A 25,648-nucleotide genomic window follows, 5' to 3' on the forward strand; every position below is an offset into this window, starting at 1 on the left:
TTTAGCATTTTTCCTCAAAAGTACCAAGTTTATTGAAAAACAGAAGATATTTCATAAGGTAATACAAGATACTTTTTCAATATTTATCTCACTTTCTAGATACTTGGATATTTTCTATAGCAAAAATGTGGTTATTGGTACCTCATGTATGGGAAAATTCTGTAGTCTAAACCCCACCCCCAGCCTCCAAAAAAAGGATTCCTGCATTGAATTTTGTTTCAGTAACACATTTTGCATAATAATTTATAGTCATTGCCATTTTTAGATAATTTATTATTAATAATATATTTACATATGAGTCTATGCTAGATCCTTCCTGAAAACAAAATATTAAACAATTGCTTTATGTACCTACCCTCTAAAGGCATTTGGTTTCTAGATGATATGAAAACACTGGTTTCTCAAGTCATCTTTGGTACATAATTGATAGATTTATAAAGTAAAATATGTCCAGAGTTGATGACTTAATGGTATGTGGAAGTTATTTACTCACTTCCTGGAGAGAAGAATAGGAATGGGGTTCTATTATTCACATGTTACCTTTGATGAATATATTGAAAGGCTGTGAAGGGAATTCATTCATCTTTCCTTGGCTAGCAGGTTTGCTGCTGGTTCATGAAAGGGTAAGGAAAGGGAAGAAGCACATAAAGGCGTCACAGTAAAAGGATCACTTCATAGAGTAATTTGTTTTAAGGAAAAGCTTTCTATATATTTCTTCTTCAACACTCCCCCACCCCACCACAAATAGAGGTTCTTAACTTGAGAGTCTATTTGTTCATGTATTGTCTTCGGAAGGGTCATAAATGTTCTGAAATTTTATGTAAAATCAATTTTTCTCTTATGAGTGGGTCCATAATATTTATTAAATCTTTGGACCATTACCCAACAAGGTTTAGAGCCACTGGTTTTAAAAGGCTTTTGTGTCTTGAGATGTAGAGACAATCAGATTCTGGGGATTATTTGGTTTTCATGGTAACTAAGATGTGGGATAGAACTCTGACTATGTACTTTATTTAGTATACAGAGGAGGACACAAACATGAGAAAATTAAGGTAGTGAGTGAAATATGGTCAGGACAAATGTAAATTTAGAGTCTGAGTGGTGGTTTAGTGGATTTATGTCCTCACTTGTCACTAATGAAAAGGACCTTGCAGGTTATATAATTAAAGGTAGATACTAAATACTCAAACTAATACCACTCATTCTATTCCATCTTCTGTGGTAGCCTTCACTTTCATAAGGGGGTGGGGAAGATACATAATGATGTTTTTACCCCTGGTAAAATTAATTAATTGATTATTTCCTATGGTGTTTTGTGGCTGTATTGCAAATGCTTACTGGCTCTGTAGGAAGAGGCTTGGAATTAGATAATTTGGGTTTAATCTTTGCCCTGTAATAACTGTAAGACTCTTGGAAAAGATATTTAATGGGTTAGTGTCTTGGTCTGTGCTGCTACAACAAAATACTGAGACTGGGTAATTTATAAACAACAGAAATTTATTGCTCACAATTCTGTAAGCTGAGAGTTCAACATCAAGGCACCAGGAGATTCAGTGTCTGGTGAGAGCCTGCTCCTCATGCATGGCACCTTCTGTGCATCCTCACATGACAGAAGGGGCAAAACAAGCTCTCTGAAGCCTCTTTTATAGGATATTTATCCTGTTTATTAGGGCAGAGCCCTCAATCACCTCCCAAAAGCCCCATTTCTTAATACCATTCACCTTGGGTGTTAGGTTTCAACATTAATTTTAAGGAGAAGCAAATATTCACACCACAGCAATAAGTTAAATCATTTTGTGTTTTTATAGGTACAGACAATTTACTGGAACAGAGAAAAGTGCTAATAATGAGACCCACTTGTGTATGGGAACTTGGGACATAACTGTAGTTGTGCTATAGTCAATAAAATAGAGTGGCCGGGCATGGTGGCTCACGCCTGTAATTCCAGCACTTTGGGAAGGCAAGGTGGGTGGATCATTTGAGCCCAGGTGTTTGAGACCAACCTGGGCAACATAGAGCAACCCTGTCTGTACAGAAAATACAAAAAAGTAACCAGGTGTGGTGGTGCATGCCTATAGTCCCAGCTACTAGGGAGACTTGAGGTGGGGGAATCACCCAAGACTGCGAGGCCAAGGCTGCAGTGAGTTGTGATCACACTTCCAGCCTGGACAACAGACTGAGACCTTTTTTCAAGAAAAGAAAGAAAGAAAATAGAGTGGAGGGGAGTGGACATTTCGATAAAAGTGCAAGGATGGTAGGCTTTCCATATAAAAAATGAGGTTTTTAAAAAATCTCATCATATGGAGAAATAAAGTCCAGATATGTTGAAGACCTGGATGTGTAATCAAATTTTAAGTGTACTAGTAGAATTGATTTTCTGATGTCTGTATAACCTTGGTACGGAAAAATATTTCTTAGAACTGGAGAAATACAACTCTGAAAGGAAATGACTAAGCTTGATTCCCTCTAAGCAAATAATTCCTGAAGGGGGAAAATGATACTATAAACTGAGACAAAAGACAATTCACATCTGGGAAAATAGTTTTATAATATATGTAAGACATAAAAGGTTATTATCCATAGTATATGCAAACTCATACGAATCAATAAACAAAAGACAAAGCACCCAATAAAAGAAATGCAAAGTTTAATGACATTAATGGCCAATAAATGTATACAAAAAAGCTCATACTCATTCTTAGGTCACGTGATCCATACTAATAGAATAATGCAAGTCAACAAAACCAGTTAGTGTCTCACACTTAAAAGTGCAAGATCCAAAAATCTGGGGTATACCAAGTGCTGGTTAGGATCGGAGAAAAAGGGATGTTCACACACTGTTTGTTCTGAGAAAAACTCCTGCACATGTGTAAGATGTATATATGAGTTTATATATTACAGCATTATTTGTAATAGTAAAAAATTGAAAACAAATTTCTGTTTTTCTTTTATTTTTTATTTTTGTGGGTACATAATAGGTATGTGTATTTATGGGTTGTATGAGATATTTTGATACAGGCATGTAATACTTAATAATCACATTATGGAAAATGGGATATTCTTCCACTCAAACATTTATTCTTTGTGATACAAATAATCCAATTATACTCTTTTAGTTATTTTGGAAATGAATTTCTATCTTTAGGAAATGGATGAGAGAACTCTGATATATTCATAAAGTAGAATATTCAACTGCACATAATCTTAACTAAATCTCTACATATTAACATGAAAATATATATTGGAAATACAATATTAAGGAAAAGAAGATCAAATTTCAGAATTTAAGCAGTTTCAAAGCAGTGAAATTTTAAGAACACATAAAGCCACAATATACGGTTCAGAGAAATGTGTATAGTATAGTAAAAAAACATAAATCAGATTTATGAGTGTCTAGTTGTGGGAAGGAAGAGAGGTATAGGAAGGAATTGTATTCTTTGTAATGTACTTTTTATATAAAAAATAGGAAGCAGAATGGTAAAATATTAACATTTGTTAATAAAGGGGTATTGTGAACATGGTTATGTTACATTAATCAACTTTTTGATACTTCTTTGATTTTTGGAAAATAAGTGCTGCTAAGATCTGAATGTCTGTTTCTTCCCAAAATTCATGTGTTGAAACTCAGCCATCAATGCAATAGTGTTAAGAGATGAGGCGGGCCTTTGCGAGGTGATATAGGTCATGAGAGCTCATTTCTTTCATTGCCTTTTAAAATGAATTCTAGATATGTCACAAAGGTAGAAATGATCATCTCCATTAGAGGAGCATAATTCAGATTGCATCCCTTGATTACCCTTCCAAGTACAAATAATGCATTTGTTTTCTCTGCCAGGCTGGTGTTAGTCTGATTTGTAACTTTCTCTATTTACAAAGCCAAAGATTGCTATTTCTATAAATGCCTTACCTTCTTTTGTGACCTTGTTTTTGATGATTGTCAGGTTGACCCTTTTCCCCCCACATCGAGAAAGTTTTTTGGTTAGAAGGGGAGGACAACCATCTGACTTCCTTTGATGTCATATTCAAGTACTGATCTTAAGGTGTCCTTTGGGTTTTTACAAAGATACTGTAATGCATGACTTCCATCAGATCCCTTCCTCCAGTTGTCTTCAGCGTTTTCTTTAATGCATTTTGATTATTGTATGCCCTATCTTCATGTTAGTAATCATGCCTAATCATTTCAAATAGACTTTTTAAAAGTTGAATTAAACCAATTATTGGTGCAATAGCTTTCTTTTTGTGTCTATTCAAAAGAATTTTATAACATCTATCTCTTCTATGTCTTATATCAAAGGCTGGCAAACATTTTCTGTAAAGGGCCAGATAGTACATATTTTAGGTTTTGTAGGCCAAGAGGCAAAATGAAGAATATTATGTAGGTACTTGTAATACAAGAGAAAGGACAAATTTCCATATATTTTATTGAGAAAATTGAAAATATAATAATATTAGTAATAACAATAACAAAGTATCTTGAAATTTGTAATATAGATTTACTAATGTGAATAATAGAATTATTTCTTTTGAGGTAATGTTTTGCTTGACTGGGGTTCAACATTAATGTTTCCTGTCATTAGTATTTTAAATATTCATCTGTCATACTGACCTGTGTTGAAATGTTACATATTTCATATTTAAAATATCTTTTCACACATATAGGTTTTGCCAAATACAGATATTAGTCTACTAGCATGTATGCACATTCATAATTTGGAAGTTTTTTATGCAATTCTTTAAATTCATCTCTTGATATTTGCCTTTTAGAATTTCATTACAGTGCAAAATACTTCCAATTGAAGATTAGGTGGAAGCTCCTCAGTTGCACAGTCAAATGGATTTTTAAAAAATTCCTTATTGAAATATGTTTCACATATCATATAGTTCACATATTTAAAGTGTATAATTATTATTTAGTATATTCACAGGATATGAGACCAGTATCACTACCTAATTTTGAAACATTTTTTATTCCCCCAAGAGAAATCCCATACCCATTATTCATCATTCCCTGCCCTCAGCCCAGGCCTCCCATCCCCATCCTAAGAAACCATGAATGTAGTTTCTGTTTCTATAGAATTGCTTTTTCTGGACATTTTATATAAATAGAGTCATGCAATATGTGGTCTTTTGTAACTGACAAATGGATTTTGAAATAAGGAAATTTCTGTGCACTGCGTCAAGGTCCAAAAAATGCTGCTGGAATATTGAAATCATAAACTGAGCTCAGAAAATGTATCTACTGCAAAATTTGTGTGAAAATAGATATCTTGCTTCTTGTTTTTTTAAATTATTATTTGCTTATTTTTAGAGACAGAGTCTGGCTATGTTGCCCAGGCTGGCTTTGAACTCCTAGGCTCAAGTGATCCTCCTGCCTCAACCCTTGGTATAGCTGGGACTATACCTTGCCTGGCTCTTATTTTAATTTTTGACAGGATGAGAAGTTGATATAGCAGCTCAACATTTGAATCTTGTGATTCAAATATTAGTTGTTACAATGATTTTACTGCAGTATTAACTTGTACATTCTATGGTTTCTTGTGATTTTAGATTGCATTAATTAATATACATTAGAAAGTCTGCAGCAAAAGCTAATTTCCAAAGCCGTTACAGTAAGTGTCCCCAACCCAGGGATCCATCCCTGTACTTTTAGGAACCAGGCCACATAGGAGGAGGTAATGCTCGGGTGAGCGAGCATTATTACCTGAGCTCTGCCTCCTGTCAGCTCAGTGGAGGCATCAGATTCTCATGGGAGTGTTAACTCTATTGTGAACTGCACATGCGAGGGATCTGGGTTGCACACTCCTTATGAGAATCTAATGCCTGATGATCTGAAATGGAACAGTTTCATCCCAACACCATCGCCCCTGACCCTCATCCATGGAAGAGTTGTCTTCCATGATACTAGTGCCTAGTGCCAAAAAGGTTGGGGACGACTGCATTCAATGGTCTACAGCAGTTTTTCCTATTCTGAAAAGTTTCAGCCTAAGCTCAAAATACTGCAATAAAACTTTATGACTGCTAAACCCATCAAATTAGTGGGTCAGGCACATCAGGATATTCAGCTTCTACTCATGATAGAATTCACAGAATGATTGTTAAATCCATGAAATCAAATGAATTTTATAAGTGACACTATTGGTTCAATAACACATGATAGATTTGAGTATTTTTCACAAAGTACCTGCTGATAAGTAATACAGTGAATAACCACAACCGTTAAGCACCCAAAATGTTCACTAGCTTTTTAAATTTGTCAAACTAAGCCTTTTTCTATCCTACACATTTTTGCCACCATCCATTGTAACACATTTTAGCAGGTTCTACTTGAGATTGTACTGAATTTGTGTTTTCTCAATTTGTTTAACCTTTAAACTACTTTAATTAAAGTTCTTTAATCATTAACACCTTTAATCTTTGCCTGTAGTTATTCCACAGAGAATGTTCATTCATAGAGACTAATTTTCCAGGTCACTTCAAACTCAGCTTTGACTCCTCAAATAAACAATAACAATTAAGCCATATCTGTATGTCAGTTGACATGTAAAGAGCCAAGGAAAACAACTTGAAACCATTTACCTTGTTTTTAAATTGCATGTTAATGTTGCTTCCAAGTTTCGCAGCTCTTTGGACAGGGGTATCACCAAAATGCTAACAGTCTTAAACGAGTTTATTTTCTTTATAAGCATGTATCTGCTACAATATAATATAATTTAATTACCTTACCATTGGTAAATAGCTTTCTTTGCTTGTCTAACAAATGTGCCATTTGAAAAGTTACTTTGGTTGCAGCTTCATTTTCATGTTTACATTTTGTGAAGTTCTATGTGATGGAATATTGTTTTTTTTAAATTTACTGTTTTTTTAACCATCACTTTACTGCTGGTTGGTAATATTTTGATGAGTGCTTATGCTAGTAATGTTAGTAATGTTGTCATTTATTGTATTGTTTTAGTATAACTACAGTGTCACTGCATAATAAACAAAGTTATTTGCCATGTAATTATATAGCAGAATAATCCACACTCCATTGTGCCTTCAAAGCATGACACTTGAAGTTTATTTATCTTGTTTCTTCTTTTGACATATGCAATAGTAATGAAAAAAGTAATACAGGAGTCATGGTAAGGTGATATGCATGGTACTCCAAATGCTGTCAAGTTTTAACTGTCACTGTGACTCATAGTGAACTGAGCAATAGTGGGAATCAATGAGAATGTCACCTGTGATCTCCATCACAACTCATCTCTGCTATTGTCACACAAAAGCAGCCATAAACAGTGCATAAATGATGAGCATAGCTGTGTTCCAATAAAGCTTTATTAAATTTGAGTATGATATAATTTTCATATGTTAATTATTACTATTCTTTTTATTTTTCTATTTAACCATTTAGAAAGGTAGAAGTCATTCACAGCTTGTAGGCTGTACCAAACAGGCAGCAGGTTAGATTTGGCCCATGGACCAAATAGTTTACAGAACTCTGTCCTATATTATTGATTTTTCTCTTTATTGGATCTTTCTTATTAGCATACAAACCAGCTGTGTGCTCTTCTTTAAAAAAAAAAAACCAACAAAATAAAGACAAGGAAACCCTCCTTGTATGGCTCCATTTTTCCTTGCAGCTAGTGATCCTCTTGTTTGCTTTCTTTATAATGCTTTGCAAAAGTTGTCCCCACTCCCATCTCTTATTTCCTTTCTTTCCATTTTCTCTTGAATCCATTTAAATCAAGCTTTGCCTCTACCTCCCCACTGTAACTGCTTTTTTAAGTATCTGACACAATTGATCACTCTATGCTCCTTGAAATACTTTCTTCCCTTGACTTCAAGGACACTGTAGTCTTCATTTTCTTCCTTCCACACGGGATATTTATTTTATGATTTGTTGTTAATTAATCTCCTTCTGAGTTACTTCTTAACTTTTGTTTTGACTCTTATAAGTCTTGGTCCTTTTATCTTCTCTATGTATGCTCACTGCTCTTATTATCTTATCCAATTTCTGGTAAGTATTCTCTATCTGCCACTGGCTTTCTAATTTATATCCCGAGCTCAGGCAGTTTCATGGAACTCCAGACTTGTTTATACATCTATGTAATACATCTGCAATTGATTTCATAAGAGATATCTCAAATTTGACATTTCAAAAACTCAGTTCTTTACATTACCCTGTAAACCTGTTTTATTTATAGTTTTTACCATTTCAGTTGATGGCCATTCCATTTTTCCAGTTGCTTAGATCACAACTTTGAAGTCAACTCTGACTCTTCTTTCTGTGATAGCACATTCTTATTTTTCATGGGTGATTGTTAGATCTGTCTTTAAAATATAACCAGAATTGAGCCACTTCTCACCATTTCCCCTGTTACCACTGTGAACCATGCCGTCATCATTCTCACCAGGAATCTAGCAGTAAAATCTTAACTGTTCTCCCTGCCCTAGTACCTTTGTAGGGTGATCTCAAGAGTGAAGCCAAATTGGGCATGGTGGCTCAAGTCTTTAATCCCAGCACTTTGAGAGGCTGAGGTGGGAGGATTACTTGAGGCCAGGAGTTCGAGACCAGCCTGAGCAACAAAACAAGACCCCCATCTCTACAAAAATAAAAATAGATAATTAGCTGGGCACAGTAGCTCATTCCTGTAGTCCTAGCTACCTGAAAGGGAGGTGGGAAGATCACTTGAGCCCAGGATTTTGAGGTTGCAGTGAGCCAAGATCACATGACTGCAAAGCCTGGGTGACACAGTGAAGCCACAGAGATCATTTAAAAGTGTAAGACCTGACATGTTGCTCTTTTACAATGGCTCCTCAGAGTAAAGGCCAAAGATCTCGCAGTAGCCTGCAATTCCCTATGTGATCCATGACTCTGTTCCCCCACGCTGTTTCCTTTCTGACCTCTCTGACTCCATTTTCTATTCCTCCTGCCATTGCTCACTCAGAACAAGCTTCTCGGACTCTTTGCTCTTTCTCACATCACACCCATGTCCACATTAGGACCTTTCCAATAGCTGTTCATCTTTCCCCTAATATTTACATGGCTAGCTCTTAATCTGTTTCCAGTCTGTGCTCAAATACCAATTTCTCCTAGTGGCCTTCTTTTAGCACCCCATGTATAAATGCTACCAACCCTCATCCCCCTCATACCAGTATTCTTCTTCCTTGTTTAATCTGCTCTATTTTTTCATAGCTTTATTATCTTCGAATAATGATGTGTTTTATTAGATTCGTTTTTGTTGTCTTTTTCTCTCTGCAAGTCTGTAGGCCATGAGGATAAGAATTTTGTTTAGTTTTGTTCATTCATGAGGCCTGCGTGCTTGACACGTAGTAGGTGATCAACAGACATTTGTTTTAAATAGTATCTTGAAAACAATTTTGTAAATCATTTTTTCTATATCCAGAATTGTAATATTTTAGAGCTGGAAGGGATTTTATAAGTAGTTTCTAAACCTGTGCTAATAGCCACATGGTACTATTCAAATATAAATTAAAATTAAGTAAAGATTTAGTTCCTCAGTCCTAGTAGTAACATTTTAAGGGCTCTTGTGTTCAGTGGCTGCTGTATTTGACCGCTCAGGTATAGCACTTTTCTGTCACACCAGAGAGCTCTATTGGACAGCCCGGGGCCCATGGATTCCCCAAGGTCATGCAGGTCATTAGTCCATGACTGATACTGAATCCAGGGGACTCAAATGATTTATGAAAATTACAAAGTATCCCTTCTCATAGAAATGCCCTGGGGATCTTGTTAACATTGCAAATTCTGGTTCATGAAGTCTGAGATGGGGGCCCATACTTGTACAATTCAAACGAGCTACAAAGTAATGCCGGTAATGCGGACCTGCAGCATCACACTTTAAGTAGCAAGGTTGTAGAATGCTCTAAAATATTAAAGAATAACTCCTTTGAAAATTTTAAGTAGGACATATATTCATTTTTACTGCAAAGGTATATTTTGTAATTAGAATAATGTTTCCTAATAAAACTAGCTGAAACCTTAAATACTGGTTTTGTACAAAGCTACATATATTAAAACATGTTTTCTATTCCCAAATGAAAACTTGATAAATCATAGTCAAGCATGAGAAAACAAGAAACTAAGAGGCTATAGAACATTGATTTTAAGAATGTAGTTGACATAGGCTGGTTTGTGGTTTACATTTTTAATGCTGTGTAGATGTAATGGCTGTTCTGCTAACGTCTATAGTAAGATACTGGATGTGGTTAGCTCATTCTAGTGTATTATATGATAAAAGTTTAGAATAGTGAGAGGAGGGGAGGTTTTTCTTGTTGAAATTGACTTGTTCCATTTTGTTTCAGAATGTGGATTTGATTTTGGAAAGTACGATACTATCTTTTGAATGATTAAAGTACATTGAATTTTTCTGTTCCAAATTTTGTAAAGAATAATTCATTAGCAGGACATCATTCTTTGTTTTGACGATTTTTTTTTGTCAAATTCTAATTGTAAAGTAATTGGATTACTTTAATTACTGGTTAGTAAATGTAATAAATTTACTTTAAATAAATTTAATATATTTATCCTTAGTTGCTTACACAGATGACCACCCAGCTTTTACCTAAAACAGTTTATGTCTTTGATGATGTTACATTTAGGTGTCAGAAAAAGACACTGCCATGAAGCTGTCTAAATTTTCCAGTGTAATAGAATATTTGTTCATTTTATAGACTAAGAAACAACTGTCAGTGGTCCTGCCTACAGTAGTAGTATTGGCAAACCCATAGAGCATAATCAAATAATATATAGTTTGTAATAACTGACTTCAAATTGTAAAATGTCCTTGATATATGAACTTTCTTTTGGTCTCTACTGCTGGCCAGTTATGCCTAAAGTTGACTTACTATCATAAATGCATGAGGCATCTATTAAAAATAGATTCCTGAGGTCTTGCCCCAAGAAATTCTGATTTAGTAATTCTGGGATGTGTCCCAGGAATCTGTATTTTTAACAAATACCTTGGGTTTTCTGACTAAGTGAACAATATAAATAGAGGGCTTGGAACAATGACTGGCAGATAGTAATTACAAATAAATATTAGATCTTCTCCTCCCCTCCTCTCCTTTCCACTAAAATGATTATCGTTAGCCCATCTGATAACCAAAATTTGGTTAGGTTTTCCTTTCTTTGATGAAGAAGTGTAGGAAATATGAGAGAGTAAGATGATTTCTCAGTTGCCCAAATATTCACTGAGGGCTTTCTAGTTGCGGTATGCAGTATTCCAGATCTTGGCAGTGCAAAGGTGAACCTGTCATGTTTTTAAGTCAGGGAATTGTAGCCTATTTGGGTGATATGTAAGTAAAATCACTTGTCTTACAGTGTAGTAGGTGCTACATTAGAGCTGGGTGCAGGTGCTGGGCGGCACATAGGAAGGCCAGGTAGGCCGGCTGTTTGTCAGGGAGAGTTTTGTAAGGAATAGTGAGGCCTCAGATGGGATCTAAGGGTGAGTAGGAGTTAACTAGATAAAGAAGGGGCTGTGTAAAGAGTGTGTCAGGGCTAAGAGCACCACAGCTGAGACGGCATACTTCTTCAGTGAATTGCAGTGGCTCAGAAGAAGCAGGAGATCCTCTGGAGAGGTGAGTAGGAATTCGAGCCATTAATCTGACAAGGAATTGTGGCCTTTATTCTGCAGATAGCGGGCAGTGATTGAAAGTCATTGAAAACATTTTGCATTTGAGAAAACAAATTACTCTGGCTGGAGTGTGGAGAAGGGATTGGAAAGAGGGAAGGGGTCATGATGGAAGGAAGAGGAAAAAGCAAGTTTGGAAGACAATGGAAGTTTAAAATATTAGCCTAGAGAAAAAAATATATGGGATGTGTGTGCATCTTTTTGTTTTATAAGTGTTTAAACATATTTTTAAAATATAGGTAGAATAGTCTAACCCCGTGTACCTGTCACACAACCACAACAATTAGTGACTTATGAGCAATTGCGTTGCATCTCTATTCCCACTCACTTCCCTTTCCCTTTCTTATTTTGAAGCAAAATCCTGACATGATTTCATCTGCAAATCTTTCAGTATGTATCTCTCTAAAGTAAGGACTTATTCTTTTGAACGTAAACATAATTACACCTAAATAATAATCATTTCTTAATATCATTATATATTTAGTCAGTATTCAAATTTCCAGTTGCTTCATGAATGGTAGACTTCACAAACTTGTAAGTGAAGTAACTAAGACTGTCTAGACTTCTGACTTCAGATGTGTGAATCTGCTTTCTCCCATACACAGCTGCTTTGCTGCTCCCAAATTGTAGGAAAAAAGTTAGTTACTAGCATGATATTAGGTAGGTGCAAAAGTTTCTACAACCTGCTTTTTGTATATATCCTGAAACTACTACATCCTGAGCTGCCCAAGTGTTTTCTTTGGTGCTAGTAAGTGCTACATTAGGCAGTTGTATGGTGTTATATTTCCAACTATGCTTTCATCTTTTTTAAGAGTAAGAATTATACTTGAAAAACTGTACACCTGTTACTTGAGCCTGAATTTTATAGCTCCGTGGCTGACTGTTGGCAGGCTCAGAGATTTGGAGCTCACTATCTAAAAGAGGTAGTACTGAGAAAGTTGAGGATATACTACAAGAATTTTTTATGATCCAGGGATAGACAACTTTGTAAATTCAGGCTACTAATATTGTGTAAAAATGGGATGTTACGTATCCAAATATTAACCTAAGGATAACTTACAGTTCTATTAAGAAAAATTAAAACAAGATTATTTCTCTTTGTTGCCTGTATTTGTACCCTTGAGTAGGGAGATGTTTGTGGTTTGTCAGTTATTTATACCATCACCTTCTTCATCCGTTTATTAAAAGTTATTTTAATTTAATTTAACTTTTATTAAAAGTTAGTGTACTTTTATTGCCTCTAATCTCTTTTACAAATTTTATTTTGTAAAATATTATACATACAAAAGAGTATAACACATGGATATAGTTTTAAAAACAGTAATAAAATGAAAGCTCACATAAAAAATAGAACAGTAACAATACTGAAAGCCATGATAGTGCCCATCCAAAACACGCTGTGCACTCTGATTCAGAGCTAAGCAATGTCCTGGATTTTATTGAATTATTTATTAATTTAGTTTCATTACAAATGTATGCATTCCTAAACACTGTTGCTTAGTTGTGCAGATTTTTAATCGCTTTTATAAAAATGAAAACATTCTTTGTATGTTTTTATAGTAATTTTACTTTATTCAAAGTTAACATTTTGAGATTCTTTTATATGAGACAGCAACTTGTTCATTTTTCATTGCTGTTTTGGAGTTTGCTGTATGAATATAACCCGATTTACTTACACTTTGCCTATCGAAAAACATTTGGAGGGCGGGTGCTGTGGCTCATGCCTGTAATCCCAGCACTTTGGGAGGTCGAGGTGGGTGGATCACCTGAGGTCAGGAGTTCGAGACCAGCCTGATCAACATGGCAAAACCCCATCTCAACTAAAATTACAAAAATTAACCGGGCGTGGTGATGCACATCTGTAATCCCAGCTACTCGGAATCTAGGATAGGAGAATCATGTGAACCCAGGAGGCGGAGGTTGCAGTGAGCCGAGATCATGCCACTGCATTCCAGCGTGGGTGATGAGCAAGACTCTGTCTCAAAAAAGAAAAAGAATCAAGAAAAGAAAAACATTTGGAATATTTCTGGTTTTTTTTTTTTTTTCTATTTCTCTTATAGACTATGTACATGTATAGGAATTTTTCCAGATTTTTTTTATATGGTTGCTTCACAAGGCCGTGGAACTTTAACCTGGCTTGGTATTGCCAAATTGTTTTCCAAAGTGGGTTGTGCCAGTTAATACTTGCTCCCACAGCTGATGAAAGTTCCCATTGCTCCATAACCTCAACAGTACTTCGTAGTATATTTAAGTGTTTTGCCAGTCTGCAGGGTATGAATAAACATCTTGTGATTTTATGTATTCATTACCCTCATTTATAATTAGCTTGAGCTTTTTTTAATTTTTGAAGATTTTTAATTTTGAAGATTTGTTTTAATTTTTGAAGATCATTTATGTTTTCTCTGATGTGCTTTTTCATATCTTTAGCCCCTTTTTCTGTTTGTCTCTTGGGTTGTTTCTTGCTGATTCATAGGAGTTTTTATACCCTCAATACTGTTTTTGTACCTTCAATACTGTTTTTATACCCTCAATACTGTTTTTATACCCTCAATACTGTTTTTATACCCTCAATACTAATCTTTTGTTAAATGTGTTGTGGATATCTTCTACCAATTCTTCTATTTTTATGATGTCTTTTTATGAAGAGTTTTAATTATCTTTAATCTATTGCAATCTGAATTCTGTCCCCACAGCTCTACTGACATTGGCTCTTGAAGGCAAACTTCATAATGAGGGAAAAAGTCAAGTTTTGTGTAACCTGAAGCATATACAGTGTGAACACACTCTTTAAGACTAAGTTATGAATATAAAGTTAGATGAAAAGGTAAATGATTAGAATGAGACTATAAATCACAACAATTACACATTTTAAAAGCTACCAAATACTACAAATATTGCAGAGTTTTAAAATATAACATTCCTCTTAACTGCCTTGTATATCTTTATATCACTTATCTATTTTTTTTTACTATATAAAGCCTGATTACCTTTGTCTAATGAAAATTTTGTAATGTAGTTTTGAAAGATTGAGTGTAAAAACGATCCATATTTTCTTTAAATCATCTTAACATGGTTTAGTATTGACAGTTGAGTTGCATAAAATATGTTCCTCTTCACACAGACCTGTTTGTAGTACTCCTGCAAATTTATGTTCTACAAACATGGACGTGCTGGTAGATTGTATTTTTATCATTTTTATCGAAAAAGAATTTGTTTTCTGTTTTGGTCTGGTGTGTTTTCATTTGTTAAGCTGATGAGAAGAGAATTTCTGTTTTGACCAGACATAGAAAAGAGAATCCTCTGTTTAAAATGTTCTGTTTCATGATTGGAAGGATTTTTCTATAGAAGAGCTCATGGCTCCATATATTTCCATGTATGGCTGCTTCACTACTCACATATTCCCCACCCTGAGCTTTATAGAACATGTATTACAATCCTTGTGCTTAAGTCATGACTCCAGGTAAGTCGGCACAAAAGAATGGAAGATATTCCTGGAAATCATTCCTACCCTAGGGCTCTGCCAATTACTTAATCATACTCAAAAGTGACTGTAAATCACAGACAGGTTCGTACAACTCAAGAGTTAATATATTCCCAACTCAAATACTCCTTAGGCAAATCCAAAAAATGTTCGCTGATAACTGTAATAATGACAGCAGACACAGTGATGGTGGGGAAGTCAGAGTGGAAAGTGACAGGGGTCTTAACCAATTATAGTTAAATCTCTTACTCCTGCAAAAACATCTGACGCAATGAGCACATTCCTAGGTCCTTGGAAACAGCCTGTGGCGATGAGATACCTGGACACTAGTTTCAGGGTTAGTCCTGCATCTTTAATCTGCTCACTTTCTCTACAACCCTGAACACTTTCCCTTGCTTGTTTTCTTTACTTTCGTACCTTTAGTTGGTTCTCCTTCAAAGGCTTCTCTAGACTCTTCTAACAGTATTTGTCCAATATCTGCCTTGCTTTTAATTTTTTCATCCTGTAAGTATCCCTTTGACCTTACTGATCCCACCGCTTGAACTGTCCTTACCTGTTCTTATGTGAGGGTGACTCCAAAATTTCCATGTTGAATCCTGGTATGTCTCCCAGACTCCAGAGTCCCTTTTCTGATTGTGAGCAAGGGGCATCTCCTAATTGACATGGCTCATCAGATGCCTCAGATTATATATGTTCAGAGCAAAGTTTTAATATTTCTTCCAGACCATTCACCATTTCATCCTTCCATGTTCCAGTCATTTCTCTTCTCAGCTCCATTCATTTTCATTCTCCCAGTCATGTAGCCTCAAATCTTCGTCATCTCTGTTACCTCATTTTCTCACACTTGACTTCCCTCATTTCGCCCCTCTACTCTCCTATCCTATGGATTTACCTTATATGTCACTTACATCTGCCTTTTTTCTTCCCTCAGCTCTTTTCTCCCATTTCAGATTCTCTAACAGAGGTACAAACTGCTGTGGGATATGGACAAGGGGGAGTGAAGACAAATTCAACTTTTCCTAAAGCCTCATGTAAATCCATCTGCTTATCTCCATCTTCACTTTGTCCATGATCCCGAAATTCAGAATTTTTCTACCATTTTTCTATATACTTTTTTTTATATTGGTCATCACATTAAAAAACTGTGTAGAAGGCCAGGCACCTTAGCTCAAGCCTGTAATCCCAACACGGTGGGAGGCCAAGGTGGACAGATCATGAGGTCAGGAGATTGAGACCATCCTGACCAACATGGTGAAACCCTATTGCTACTAAAAATACAAAAAAAATTAGCTGGGCATGGTGGCATGTGCCTGTAGTCCCAGCTACATGGAAGGCCGAGGCAGGAGAATCGCACGAACCCAGGAGGTGGAGGCTGTAGTGAGCCGAGATCGCACCCCTGCACTCCAGCCTGGGCAACAGAGCAAGACTCTGTCTCAAAAACAAACAAACAAACAAAAAGTGTAGTAATATTTTGTCAACATGAGATTATAAGCACCTGTATGGTTATAAACATGTAGTGGGCAAGGAATCTATTCTCACTTTGGTCCAGAACAATGCCTTTCATATAAGAGGCCCTGAAAAAATGCATGTGGAATTGACTCCTTCAAAAGTGCCTTTTGGCCGGGCACGGTGGCTCACGCCTGTAATCCCAACACTTTGGGAGGCCGAGGCAGGTGAATCACGAGGTCAGGAGATCGAGACCATCCTGGCTAACACGGTGAAACTCCGTCTCGACTAAAAATACAAAAACTTAGCCGGGCGTGGTGGCGGGCGCCTGTAGTCCCAGCTACTCGGGAGGCTGAGGTAGGAGAATGGCGTGAACCCGGGAGGCGGAGCTTGCAGTGAGCCGAGATCGCGCCACTGCGCTCCAGCCTGGGCGACAGAGCGAGACTCCGTTTCCAAAAAAAAAAAGTGCCTTTTGCTGCCGGTTTTTGTTTTCAAAAACAGATACACGTCTTTATACCTTTACATATAGTATAGAGCCTGCAGTTGATTTATAGCAATATTTGGCATAAAACACAACTTCTTTCTCAAGGTGACTTCGAGCCTCTAAAACGCGTACTTGGAAAAACATACTGTGTATCATGCTGAAGACAAACAAGGCCTGGTGGCCCCTAGTCCAGTTCTGAGACTGGTTGGTCTTTGGGATATTTCATTTTAAATTTCCTCTTGTAGGAATACCATTCCATTTTTAGCCTGCCCGTGACATGAGTGGCTAACCGCAGGTGCACGGGGAAGTTGGCACTTCGAGCTGACAGGGATTCATTTCTTCCTTAGCCGATGCCCCAACAGATCCCTTCTCTAGTTTCACTGCATGCTTTCTGTCTTGTGAATTCCTATAAGTGTATCTCTTCTCTCATCTTTCCCACTTCAGGGCCCTGAATAAGAGGCCCTGAAAAAGAGCAAATACAAATGGCCTTTACCTTTTTTTTTTTTTTAAGCATTGAAATTGTAGTTCAAACTCATTGTTATGGTTAGTGTGATCTTGTAGAAAATGCACTGTACTTCAGGCTCATAGACTGTAGCTCTGCCAGAGCCTAAAGTATAACTACAGTCAAGCCAGGTGACCTACCTGTGCCACATTTGCTTAATCTTGAAAGTGAGGGTGAGCCTTAGGGCTGTTCCCTGGATCAGATAAAATGATGAAAACTGCTTTGAAAAGCTTGGAGCAGAATTTTTCCACATTGAGAAGTGTTCAGATAACCTTTAAAGGAAAAAATTATCATGGACCCCTGGTGTTGACCTAGCACTGTAATGTTAAAAAAAAAAAAATCCAGTTGTACTTTTCACATACTTTATACTTATTTCTTTTATACAGATAAACAGCTATTAAACTGAAATAAATTTATGAAAAAGGTCCCAGAACAATTGTACAAATAATAGCTTATTTACAAATTGACAAGATCAGTTTAATGAACAATATTGCTGTTTTTGCTGCTGTTTGCTGAAACTAAATTAGTGTAACTGAGCATTGTACTGATTACTGCCACTGGTCATGTAATGATTCAGTTCTCTCAAGCCATGTCTCTGTTTAAGCTAGAGAAACCTTGGCTTATGGTCCCATTATTTAATATTTACTTCCTGAATTTACATCTTTGTTTATTTTTCTTTAGTGCTTGGCAAATAGTGTTAATATACTTGCCACATCATACCATTATTTTGAATTTAAGTTGGTATTTTAATTTATTTGAGATTCTAGAAACTAAAAATGTATTCTGTTGAATGGTATTATGACATGAATTATTACTTAAAAATTTGTCTTAAAGCTGATTAAAACAAGACTCTTAATATAGTGATAGTTGCTATATATTAGGTTACACTTTGAGAAACACACATGTTATAATATTTGATATGTTATATATAATACACAATGTGTAAATGTAAGAGGGGTATTATAGATATCAGACAATAGTTGTAAATTGTTCAGCCATTTTTATATGATACAACATTCTATAAAGAAAAAAAGTATTATTTTTTGAAAACTACAACTACTGATTAATTCCTAAATATCTTATTATTTTATAATTTACTAGGGACATTTTGGTCCTCACATTAATCAGGTATTCTAGGAAAATATGGTACATTTCAGATTTGTATGCCTATTAGAGAAATAGACACCTTAGAATATATTTTATCTAAATATACTGGCTGAAATACATGAGTATCTATGTGCCTACATTGTAAGGAAGTTTTCCATATTCCTACTTCAACTAAGTTCATAGTCTAGCAGTGTGCCATATTACTGGAAGCGGTAGTCCTGAATGGATAACTGTAGTAAAAAGATTTTTTAAAAAATAGAATAAGCTTTACTCCCTAGAATTCAAGCATAACATGCATATCACAGGGTTTTTTGTTCTTTCTTTTATATTTAATGCCATGGATATTTCAAAAGTATGGAAGTATGATGTATGAAATATCTTTCAATTACGTATAGTGAAAACATTCTAAAATGACCTTGGAATAAGAGTCTGAAATATCCAGTCACCAACTCGAAGATTACCTTTTACTAATTGATTTGGCATTTTGCAAAATATTAATTTTTAGATTGTTCTTTGATTTTTCTATTGATTAATACCACCTACTGCTGATTTATGAGACCTTTCTTATAAGGGAAACAAAAGAAGTCAAGTTTTTTGAAGATTGGAGCTAGTTATATTAGGGAATGTTGAATTCAGTATTTATATGAAATTCTATCTAAGTTTTCTTGTATTTTTAGTGTTTTTTTTTCTTGTTATCAGTTTTTGTGTGTTTGTTCTCCTCTGCCCACCCCCCATTCTTAGAGGCTATGCTTTTGAGGTCAGTAGTAAATGGAGTTGTCTTTTCTAGACTTGTTGGACTTAATTTGACAATGGTAGCATGAAGGAACTAGTGAAGTCTGGGGCACAGAGAATCCCATATTAATGTTACCACCTGTCTTATAACATGGCAGACAAAGACGTAATGATATGTTTTGGCAACTAGTAATTAAAATATGACAATTGAAATAAGTAAACTTCTTCCTGATAATTCCTAGAAGTATGGTGTTTTAGTGATAAAATGTAAAGTAAAATTTGAATCACAGTTGTTAACATTAGGGATTATTGCTTACTAATCCAGAGTTCACACACTTGTCTTGGTCTTTCCCTTTAAGTTTGCAATTTTGAACGAAGTATAGGATTTCTCTCTTGTGTGATAGGAACACATTGTAATGAAATCCTTCATGCATCACTGCATTGATTTTGTATTATTTGTGCTGAGAGAGGGAAACAAAATGATTATTTTCTAATGCTGAGTGGAATGATTCAAAGCAAAGATAAGTGAAAAAATGCATAGCAGCTGTAGAACAAATGTTACTCCCATCAATTATCCCTGACAGATGAGGGTGTATTCTCAGGCAGACCTCTGGAATCAGTGTTTCCATCTAGGCAGGGTGTACTAAAATAATTTCTCCACCTGTATTTTAGGTGCTGTTGTATTCTCCAAAGAAATAAGATCTTTAGTTACGTATCTTTTTATGAACCCCAAACTCCTAATGGATGGTATACATTGAATTATTTTTGTATCATTAGAGAGTAAAATACTGGAGAGAATAATCATCTCCAGAATGGCCTACTTTGATGAGCCTAGCCAGGACATCTTTGTCTTGTTGTTAGCTTCTAAATGAAGTGCCTTTCTGTCTGGTCTGTTGCTACTGAGTGTGAGGAATCTTGTTTGGCTGCTGAGGAATTTAGCTGCACTTTCCAGGCACTGGAACAATGTGCCCATTCGTGGATTAAGGAAACCATGACCTCAAGCCTTCTAATCCTCCTCGTCACAAGCTTCATGGTCTTTAACTGGCCCAAGTTACTTTTAATTACTGCTCTACTTCTGCTTCCATTTCTGTATCCAAATGCTGTCGTGGCCCCTGCGTGCCTCTTATCCCCATCTTCCCTTGAGACTTAGAGAACTGCTTGCTTCTCTTTGCTGTGTTTTGGTTTCATTTCCTTATTTACTTCCAACCTGAATACCTTCCTTGACTTTCATCCCCAAAGAATTTTTTTAACCTTGTTATCTATTACCACAGCCACCCCATTTTCCTCTTCTTGCTTGTAATTGTCAGCGTCATGCTGGCCCCGTATGTTCCTGTTTGAAGTCTTGCTAGGTCTCTCTCCTCCTCTCTACTTTCTGATAGTGTCCACGTGATTTTTGTGCTGGCTTATCAAACTTCATATCCCTTATATGGGAACTTTTCCCCATTACATTATTTTTGTAACTAAGTACTTAATGCGTATTGTGGAATCTATTTGGTTCTATTATAGCTAGATGAAGGAGACTCTTGCAGACTTTATTAGGCAGAGGAGGCTACTTGGTATAGTTCTACTTGTAATAGTTCTGGGTCTACAGTGTAAGGCAATTATATCATATAAATCAGAGCTACCAGGATGCTGTGGAGTCAGGAAGTATTGTTATTATCCTAATAATGAGAAAGTATAAAAAATTGTTTGCATATTAAAAGGACTGATTTAGTAATAATAGTGGTAGCCAAAGATTAAATGGCCTACCTTGGTAAGTAGTGAGCCCTTTGTCATTTTAAACACACACACACCTTATACCTACTCACCTTCAGATTTGTAAAGGAGGCTAAAAATCAGATATATGGGTGAGTAGAAGAGATTTAACATTTGATTTTCAACACTGAGATCATAGGATTTAGTGATTAGCAGAATCGAGTGGCTGTATGGTTCTAAAATCACTGATAAGATAATGAAGTAACCATATCATAGTGGAAAATAACACTGGCTCTGGAGTCAGACCGATAGGGATTAAAATCCCAGCACTGCTGTTTTTTGGCTTGTAACCTTGGAAAAGTTATTTAGCTTCCTTAAGCCTCAGTATCTTCATGTTACAATGGTGATACAGTAACTACTGCATAATAAATACTCAGAAATTATTAGATAGCAACATCATTATCATCATCATCATCATCCAAAGATGATTATAGGAATAAACTTTAGAGATTCACTGCACAGCATGGTGACTGTATTTAATTTATATTTCAATATTGCTAAAAGAGTAGATTTTAAATATTCTTAAACATATGAGATGATGGATTTGTTAATTAGCTTGATTTAATCATTCCATAATATATAGCTATATTAAAATATCACATTATACCTTATAAATATGTATGTATAATTATTTGTCAATTTTAAAAATACAGGTAGTTATAGCAAAGGAAAACCCAATGTGATTTTTCTATTGTCTATATCTGTTGTCAGAGTTCATACCACGAAGCTTCTCATACGATATGTCTTGCAGTCCTCATAATCTCCTTGTTAGGTACGTGGTTTTGAAGGAGAAATTGAGGTTCAGATATGTTAGGGAAGGCCTCTGATGGGAACTCAGAACTAATTGATCCCAACATCTGTGTTTAAACTTGTTGTCCAGTAGCCAAATGACGTCAAGTGCTGCAAAAATCTGCACCTAAAACACACTTTTTAGATTAGATTTTTAAATTCTAATCTTTTTTTTAAACGATGGGTTGAAGTTTTTTTCTTTAAAATTCATCAATGAAATAAGGTTGCCTTTCTTAGAAGTAGCTTTGAAATAAAATCTAAAAGGAAATATTAGACAAATGTTAAATTATATTAAAGAAAACAGGGCTTGCTAGTTATATTTCCCCTTTTGTTGTAGGGCACACATCTAATCCTTACCCTGTTACTGAGTTACAGTTTGATTGTGACCACAAAAGTAATCACAGTCAACAGGAACGCCTGGCACAGGAACAGCTGGCATCAGGTGCAATTTCTCTGTCCTGCATCCTAGTTAGGTGCCATTACTTATGCCCTTACCCTTGGATTGTACCAGCACTGTCTAGCCAAGATAGTTTTCCTGTGGCTGATGAATCACATGATAAGAGGGATGAGGGTGGAAGTTGAGGGGAGATGAGCAGACCGGTGAAGAACCTAGCCCTAGGGAGAATAAGTGTCTGGCAAATTTCTTCCCTGGCTAGGAAATTGCCTCCAAAGGTAGGTACAAAAGTGTTCTAAGTTGGGATAGTATCACTGGGAGAAGAACAAGGCTTTTAGTGAAGTGCTGTGAAGGCCTAAGTCTTTTTAAATGATCCTCTGTTTCACCTGTTGCTGAAAGGGAACGTTAAAATTATAAATGCATAAATATATGCACAAAGGACAAGAAACACAGCTCGTGTGTAAATATAAATTCTGGTGTGTTTCTTCAAAAGTCTCACTACTTTATATTAATAATTATACAAACTATACAGGTTTTTTTCAGTAGTTGACAAAAGGAAATAAAGGCACTTTCTAAAGGCTTTGTCTTAGTCCATTTTTTGCTGCTATAACAGAACACCACAGACTGGGTAATTTATAAAGAAAAGAGATTGATTTGGCTTATGGTTCTGGAGGCTGGGAAGTCCAAGTGTATGGTGCTGGTGTCTAGTGAAGGTTTTCATGCTGTGTTATTCCATGATAGAAGGGCAAGCCAGGGTGCCAGGCAGAGAGGAAAAGGGGGCAAAACTCTCAAGATAACAGCATTAATCTCTTCATGAGGGCATAACCCTCATGACCTAATCACCTCTTAAAGTCCCACCTCCTCATAATGTTGCAATGGCAATTAAATTTCAACATGAACTTCAGAGGGGATGTTCAAACTATAACAGGCCTGTATGTTGGGTTTATAACTATGATGGAAAGGACTGATGTGAACTCAGCCTCAAACTTGGCACCTCAGGTCAGTCAGGAAAGTGTCTAAAGCTTCTTCATTCTGAAATATCAGCATATTGAGACATCAAAGGATAAAAAATTCTGTGCAAAATGTTGACTCTGCAACTTAAAGACAGATATGGCTTGCATAACATAAGGGTACAAGGTGAAACACCTTAATCATGATGAGAAAGCAGAAAGAAATTGTATTTTGCAGGCAGGAGAATAAACTTGATCTCTGCAGGAAAGTCATGATTAAAAACAGATATGTTTGGATTGGGTTTTCAGTCATTAACTGGTCATTACTGAAGCTTCACTGAACTGGTCACCACTGAACAACAGCTCTTTAAAGTTTCCTTTGAGGCCGGGTGCAGTGGCTTACGCTTGTAATCCCAGCACTTTGGGAGGCTGAGGCGGATAGATCACGAGGTCAGGAGATCGAGACCATCTTGGCTAACAGTGAAACTCCATCTCTACTAAAAATACAAAAAATTAGCTGAGCATGGTGGCGGGTGCCTGTAGTCCCAGCTACTCAGAAGGCTGAGTCAGGAGAATGGCATGAACCTGGGAGGCGGAGCTTGCAGTGAGCCGAGATTGCGCCACTGCACTCCACCCTAGGCGACAGAGCGAGCGAGACTCTGTCTCAAAAAAAAAAAGTTTCCTTGAAAATCTTATGAAAGAACTTTTTTCTTAAATCCGTACCTTTGAAATCTTGAAGGAGCACTTAATTTTTAAGAATCTTTAAGATTCTTCTAATGCTAGAAATTCATGTACCATGTTACATTCTAAATATGATTTCATGTGATTATTCTGTTATTCTCTTAGATAAAACTGTATGCAATAGAAAGCTTTCAAATATAGACTTGTTTAATTAAATATGGTTTATATAGAACATAAGGTATTAGCATAGTTAGGAATTATGGGAAATTATTATTATTTATACTGGAAATTCAGACTTGATTTATGTCACACTCTAAGAATAGTATTTAAAATTCAGATAAAAATAATTTATACTGTGCCAGCCTTGAGGAATAGGTCAGAAAAGGTGTTTGTTATAAGAACTTGGTAATGGGCTGTTAATTAATTAAATAGTTTTTAAGGCACGCTGCCAGACCCAGGAAAGTGCTTTCCAAGTCTGTACTGTTTCCATAGCTCCTGCAAATGATAAGAGGCTTGAGGATACTTCCCAGGAACTCCTGCTTTTTCGGAGGTGACTCTGTCAGTTGAAGTGTGAATGAAGAGTGGAGCATAAAAGTAGAGTATGCCTTTATGTTGGAGATGTTTATGTTGCAATAAATGAAGAGAAAAGAGTGATGAACTTTTGACTCGAGTTTCCAAAATTCACATTATAACTGTGATGCAGGAGTTGAGAAATTTCCATTAAAAGAGTTATTCGGTGCAGGTGATTAGTAATACTCAACTCCTAACCACAGGGCTACAGAAAAGTTAAAATAGTTTAATCTCACTTTTCTAGCACAGTTACTATTATAATGTTATTTTACTTGTACTCATTTTTTCTATTATGTTATGTAGTTATAATCCGTAGAAATTTACAGCATGCTTTTTTAAACTTAGATGTTAAATGTATTTAACATACATTTTCCAATTTGCTTCATAAACTTCATAATTAGTTTCAATGAAAGCATACTATTCTGAGCGAATATATAACAACCTAATAGTCTCCTATCAGTGGACATTAAAAATTATTTCTGAGTTTTGATTTTTATTATTAAAGTTGAATGCATGGGCTGGGCGCAGTGGCTGATGCCTATAATCCCAGCACTTTGGGAGGCCAAGGTGGGCAGATCATCTGAGGTCAGGAGTTCAAGACCAGCCTGGCCAACATGGTGAAACCCCATCTCTACTAAAAATATAAAAACTAGCCAGGTGTGCTGGTACACACCTATAATCCCAGCTACTCGGGAGGCTGAGGCAGGAGAATCAATGGAACCCAGGAGGCAGAGGTTGCAGTGAGCCGAGATTGCGCCATTGCATTCCAGCCTGGGCGAAAAGAGCGAAACTCCGTCTCAAAAAATAAATAAATAAATAAGAATGCATGATAGACATCTTTGTGTATACAGCTTTGTCTGATTTTTATTTGTTCTGTTACAGTAATTATTAAATATGTAAATAAAGTTCTAGACAATTGTGAAATTTGTTATCTGGTTCACAAATTTTGTCTTCAGCTGTATCTAGTCTATAAATCTACTTGTCAGTTGAATTATTTCAAAGAATGTGCTCCTTGTCTAGAATTTGTATTGTTTACATCATTTTTTTCATGCAGGCTTCTTCTTGCCTAATAGCTTCACTTCTTCCTTTTATCACTTTGAATATTTTTTTTTTTTTTTTTT

General features: G+C 35.9%; 1 long non-coding RNA gene across 1 annotated transcript in view; it reads left to right on the plus strand.

Moving 5' to 3' along the window:
* The first annotated feature begins 1,011 nt into the window (after positions 1 to 1,011).
* LOC105548252 overlaps positions 1,012 to 25,648 on the plus strand; it is a 26,665-nt gene continuing 2,028 nt past the window's right edge. Inside the window, exons 1-3 of the long non-coding RNA XR_001007366.1 lie at positions 1,012 to 1,169; positions 14,330 to 14,410; positions 24,450 to 24,551. This is a non-coding gene — a long non-coding RNA (uncharacterized LOC105548252). The remainder of the gene's footprint in view (positions 1,170 to 14,329; positions 14,411 to 24,449; positions 24,552 to 25,648) is intronic.

The sequence above is a fragment of the Mandrillus leucophaeus genome, unplaced genomic scaffold, assembly GCF_000951045.1.
Source record: "Mandrillus leucophaeus isolate KB7577 unplaced genomic scaffold, Mleu.le_1.0 Scaffold405, whole genome shotgun sequence".
In the NCBI taxonomy this organism is placed as follows: domain Eukaryota; kingdom Metazoa; phylum Chordata; class Mammalia; order Primates; family Cercopithecidae; genus Mandrillus; species Mandrillus leucophaeus.